Here is a 6,000-nt window from a genome sequence, read left to right as displayed (position 1 = left end):
TGTGCTCACTGACGATGTACCTGAAACTCTCTGCACCTGCACGTTTTACACGTTTTTGAAATACTGTATGAGGCGAGATTCTTTTAGAAAGTCTTCTTCATCATTTTATTACATTCATAATTCATTTTTACATACCCTTGGCTTCTTTGATCCATGCTTGTAAACAGCAGTTCTGTGTTAACTGTTTTGAAAATGCATGTGAGAATTGTGTGAAACCAACGAAAAGGTGTCAGCACATTTGCAAGAGAAGACTTCTGCTGTGCACAGAAGGTGATGATGAAGATCAAGTAGATCCCATTTTCATTAAGAGTGTCTTAGAAATTGAGAAAAACTGTGATGGGACGTTATTGCTAACTTCGCAACCCATCCATTCTCGAAAGCACAGAGGTGGGCACTTTGTTGACCTCTCAGAGGACGGGGTCAGCGATGTTTGTATCAAAGCTGTTGCCGACCTTCAGTTAGTTTACATCTGCTTCATATTTGCTCACAGTCAGTGAAATCTTTAGTATGGAACAAACTGTAAATTAAATTTTCAACCCCGAGTGTAGAGTGTTTATGTAACTGCTTTACCTGTCAGATAATTATATTGGCAGAAGTACAGTAGTCCGTGCAGTGAAACTGCTCTTACAAATAATATGCCAATAAGAGCAGTTTTGTCAGTGATTTTCTGGTTTCGTTTTTTTTTTCCACTCATTTAAAAATCATACATCTAATATATTCTCTAATAAAGCAAACTGAGATTTTTTTTAATTCTGCGATTCTCTAACAAAGTTTTTATTACTTTTTAATAAGTAATTAGATTTTTTTTCAGACTTATTGCAAGAAATGTGGAGAGGGATAATATGAGCTAATGAAGTCTTAACACCTAAACATATCAAAAAAGGTCTATGTTGTACCAAAGTCAAATATGACATTAATGAAAATAAAGTATGAGGAGGTCTATTGTTTGTAATTCAGCACATAGTTTCATACTAATAGTCCACAAAATCAACCTGAATTGCAGGACAGTCACTTTGAGCAGGCCTGGTATACAGGTTACTTGTCAGAATAATAAAATCATACTCCTTGTTGATAGATAAATACTTTCACATTGCACAGCAATATAAGGAATTGTACAGATGTTATGTTTTGCATCATTTGAAGTTTTACCAGCCGACAATGGAGAGTTTGTTCATGGTAAAATGAATATGGCAAGCTCTTCAATTTAGTGTTTCACTCTCCTGCACAGCTGAACACAGGTCTAACTGAGGGCCTCTTTGCAAATGTGAAGCATTTAAAATGTGTTTTTATTTTAATGAATATTAGTTTCAAAAGCATCCATTTCATCTTATAAGGGTAATTTAAAACACAAAATCTAGGGTTATGCCAAGTATTCCCCCCTCAATAGGATATTTCTACAATATTGGAACTGGCTTGGTGAACCTGTTCAAATCAAAACTTTAGTTCTAGTGTTGGTCAGGTTTAAGGGTTAGGTTAGGGTTTGAAAAGTCTTTACGACCAAAAAGTACAAGAAAACACCTGCCGCCATTTAAGACATATTGTGGTAAGAGAAGTTTGTTTTGATTCAACAGGGATCATACAGAATATTACGAAAACAATAACTGGACAGTAACTGTATCATCTTTGCTCTGCAGGCCTCACTCCTTTAACCCGAGGCTATTGCTCTCATCCATTGGCCTGAGTAGAAATTGGCAGTGTATTCATTAGTTATGGTTGACTTCAGGCAGCTATCTAAACAACTATGTTTGATTTAAGAGAGTGATAAAATTAGGTAAACCACCAGCTTATATTTAGCAGAGACTGCAACGTGTTAGCTGGGCAGTTTAAAAAGGACACTGGAAAATAAATGACCGAGAAACTGAGTTTAATGTACTTGAGTAAAACATTTTCGAATGTTGTATCGAAATTTTCTCAACAAAACTTTGCATGTGCAGATGTACCAAATTGAAAATCCTCACTCATGCAGGTTGACAAGGGCCCAGGATATTTCCCGGGATTATTCAGTGTTGTGTAAGAGCACTAAACAAATTTTTGTTTGTTCCGCAAAAGTTCTCAAAGCAATCACACTAATTGTTGCCTGGGTCACTTTGGTGGATCGAGAAACTGAGCCAATAATGATTCATCACATTAAAAGTGATAGCAATGTGACAATATAAACTAATTACATCTATAATTGAAAAATAAAAACAAATGTCTAACTATTGTATGGACCTACTTTTTAAAGTTTTTACGATTTCTTTCACCTTCTGTCAGAAAAAGTTCTATTTTACTATTTACTATTTGAGCATTTCAAGGTTAAAAAGTTCTTGCTGTGGCTTGGTGAATGCACAGTATGTTGCAAAACAAGAGTTCAAATCTATGATCAAGCCTCACAGTTTTGTTTTGACAGTATCAGTTTCAGTAAAAAATGAACTCTTTCGAACAGGCAACTTCATTCCAACTTTTCTCCATTTGACAGGTGCGGACGGGTGTCAATTTAAGGATGCAAAAAGTTTTCAAAAACCTGCACATTCAGACAATATATACTCAGAGCAGGACAGGAGAACACGTGAAAGACATTAATTTGTCTCTGAGAAATTTAAGGAAAAACTAACATTAAGTGTCTTAGAACATCTTAGTAACAGCTTCAGTTTGCCTTGCCGTTGATCCTACAGGTCTATGGGACAGTTAGAAGGATGAAGAACATTCCTCCAAAAGATATTCCCTCATCCGGTGTTTTTACAAGGATAATGGTGGAGAGTGGCGTCTTATACATCAGTCCAAAATCTCCCATGGGCGTTAAAATGGGTAGAGATCTGGTGACTGTGAAGACCATATATGATTCACATCAATTTTACACTCATCAAACCATTCAGTGACCCTTGGTGCCCTATGGATCGTAACATTGTCACCCTGGAAGAGACCATCACCATCAGAATAGAGATGTTTCATTATAGGAAAAAAACGACAACACATAACTACTCTGTATTGATTTGCAGTGACCCTTCTCTCTAAGGGGACAATTGCACCCAAACCATGCCAGCAAAATGCCGCCCCACAGGATAACAAGCCACTGGCTACCCTAACTGTAGCAGTCAAGCATTCAGGTCTGTACTGTTCTCTTGGTCGACAGCTCACATGCATTCGCCTACTTGTTGACAATATGGTGAAGGATGACTCATCTGACCATGTCACTTTTTTCCACCTCTTTGACCAGTGCCGATGGTCTTTGTACCACTGAACTCTTAAATGTATCTCTATTATAATGAGGGGTTTATCTATAGGCAGATTGTGACACAAAGGTTCCCTGGACCTGGATGGATATTCAGGTCTTTCCTTTGATTTTGTCACTTTTGCTAAAATTATTACTGTTACTGTAATTGTAGTCTCGCTGACCAGACCTTTCTCAAGAAAAGAAAGGTCTGGCTGGGCCGACTCTCACTTTAAGATTGGAGAAAAAAACGCCCCGGCAATTTTTATTCCTTTCAACCAATCACAATCGTTCTGGGTGGTGCCACAGCAACAGTGCGCTTGCAAAAATATTGCCAGGGGGAAACAGGTTTTGGTGTAACACGCCCACATAAATATCGCCTACAGGATGCGAACCATGGCAGAAAAATGGCTACATCCCCGCAAGATCAAACACTGCAAAAGTTAGTAAAGGACGTGTTGAAAATTGCAACCGGAGGTGGTAGGGCGGGACTTCAGCGGGTGGCTCGTTCCGCCCAATGAGAGGCTGATCTATGCAGCGAACTTCCGCCCACTCAGACTACTGTAATTGATACTGTCTCATGACCTTAAAGGGACAGTTCACCACAGAATCAAAAACACATTTTTTTCTCTTTCCTGTGATGCTATTTATCAATCTAGTGTTGTGTTTTCACATGTTGCAGATATCGACTGCCTTCTTTTGAATATAATGAGACCATAGCATTCAGCTTGTGGTGCTCAAAGCATAGAAGTACGTAGCCTACCAAACTACACCCACCAACTGTGTCACTGCGTAGAAGGAAGCGTGCATCGACTCATGGACAAGAGGTTCAAGCTCATGACAGTGTGAGATGTAAAAATTAATGGCATCCTCCTCTGGTGAGTTGTAACATTAGCTAGCTCAGTGGTGATAGGTGACCTAAATGTAGATCCATGCTTCCTACTGAGCAGTGATACAGTTGGCGGGTTAGTGTGCATCTACTGCTAGCTCACCTAGCACCACTGAGCTAGCTAACAGCTCAGCTGAGGAGGACACCATTAATATTTACATCTTGCACCGTCATGAGCACAAACCTCTTGTCCATGAGTAAATGCATGCTGTGTACTGCGTAGTGATACGGTTGGTGGGCTAAGTACGATAGAAAAAATAGTTCCCACATGAAACTGCTTGCAACAAGGTTTGTGGATTATCTTTAGTAACCAGGTCATGATTTCTGGAAAGAGACATTGCTGCTGAGTTTTTTGAGATGGTAATTTTTTTTTTTTTTTTTTTTTTTTTTTTTTGAGTGTTGAGCACCATCAACTGAGTGCCACCTAGTTCCGTTATATTCAAGAGAAGGCAGACATCTCCACAGCCAATAGCCTATCTCCAACACTGCAACTCACACCAAAATAATTTTCAGTGATAAATAGTACTGCGAAAGAGGAAAGTCATGTTTGATTTTTTTCATTTTGGGTTGAACTGTTCCTTCAAATATCTTGGTATATGCAAAAGTCAATACAATAGTGCTAATACACAAATGTGCTTCAAGTTTGAAAATGAATTTTTGTTTCAATCAAATGGACCAGGCCCAAATGCAGTACCAGGCTCGCAGGAATAGTTGGTAATGACTTTTATTAGCACCACAGCAAACAGGGAATGCAGCAGGCAGAATAAACACAGGATAAAGTTAGTTCTTGGGCAAGTTGCCCTAACACAGTCTCTGAAGCACAGATAAGGGGAAGAGTAGCGGCTGGGCTCAGTCACGGAACCGAGGAAGCTCCAGAGCCCCGGTTCCACACAGTTCAAAACTCTTTCACAGAGAGGAGAGAGATGTAGCTTACGGCAGCCGAAGGTGGCGAGGCAGGCGCTCCGTGGGCTGAAACGCCGGCTGATCGAGCTGAGAAGCCGACGAGGAGTGAGCTGAGGCGGTCGGGAGCCGGTGTGGGGGTCGTAGCCAGAAGAGCCGTCAGCGAAGGCAGAAGCACCGTTGAGGAGCAGGCAGGAGAGTTGACGAGGCCGGGCGGAGGAGTCGAGACCAGACGAGCAGGCAGAAACCAGAGACGCTGAAGCAAAGCACGAGGTCGGGGACAGAAGGCAGGTGAGTTTACCGGGAGGCAGACGAGGAGAGCAGGTCGGGGACAGGCAGAGTTGGCACCGGGAGATCAGGCAGGAGAAGAACGCTGGAGAGTCTCGCATAATGCAGAAGAACAATCTGGCAGTGAGTGAAGGTGCTGGAGTGGCTTATATGCAGGCCTGATTGCAATGAGCTGCAGCTGTGAGGCAGGTGAGCAGAGTGGCCTGATGAAGTGGGCGTGGCTGGCAGGTAGAGTGGAGCAGAGGGAGGGAGAGTGGAAAACTACTGCAGCAGTGTTGCAGGAGAGGACTGAGAGACAGGGATTGTGACAACCTATTAAACAGTTATTTCCTGATATAGCCAGTTTTCACATAGCATAATTTAATTGTGTTGTTTGAAAGGTTGTACTCTATTTAATTTAAGCGGTGCACTTACATAAGACATGTTGGTAAGGTAATCATAAAGTAATGATGAAATACCAGTATTATATAAGGTTTATGTAACCCAGGTTAAAAAGCCAACAACCACTTAGCCAGTCCCAGACCTCTCCAAGCTATGAATGTCCAGGTGAGGTGAGGTCACCTCCTCTTCTCATCACTTAAATCCCACTGGCTGGCGAGTTGAACTGATCTGAACACAGAGCGTTTGTCACCTCTACATTAGTTGTGACTAAAAATCTCCCACTACCATAGCACTTACAAATGTCAACAGTGTATTCATTGGTTGTATGGTGTGTTACTAATCAGCCCCCACT

This window comes from Epinephelus fuscoguttatus, linkage group LG12 (genome assembly GCF_011397635.1).
Source record: "Epinephelus fuscoguttatus linkage group LG12, E.fuscoguttatus.final_Chr_v1".
Classification (NCBI taxonomy): domain Eukaryota; kingdom Metazoa; phylum Chordata; class Actinopteri; order Perciformes; family Serranidae; genus Epinephelus; species Epinephelus fuscoguttatus.
The sequence above is the reverse complement of the archived record's forward strand: the minus strand, read 5'-3'. Positions refer to the sequence as shown.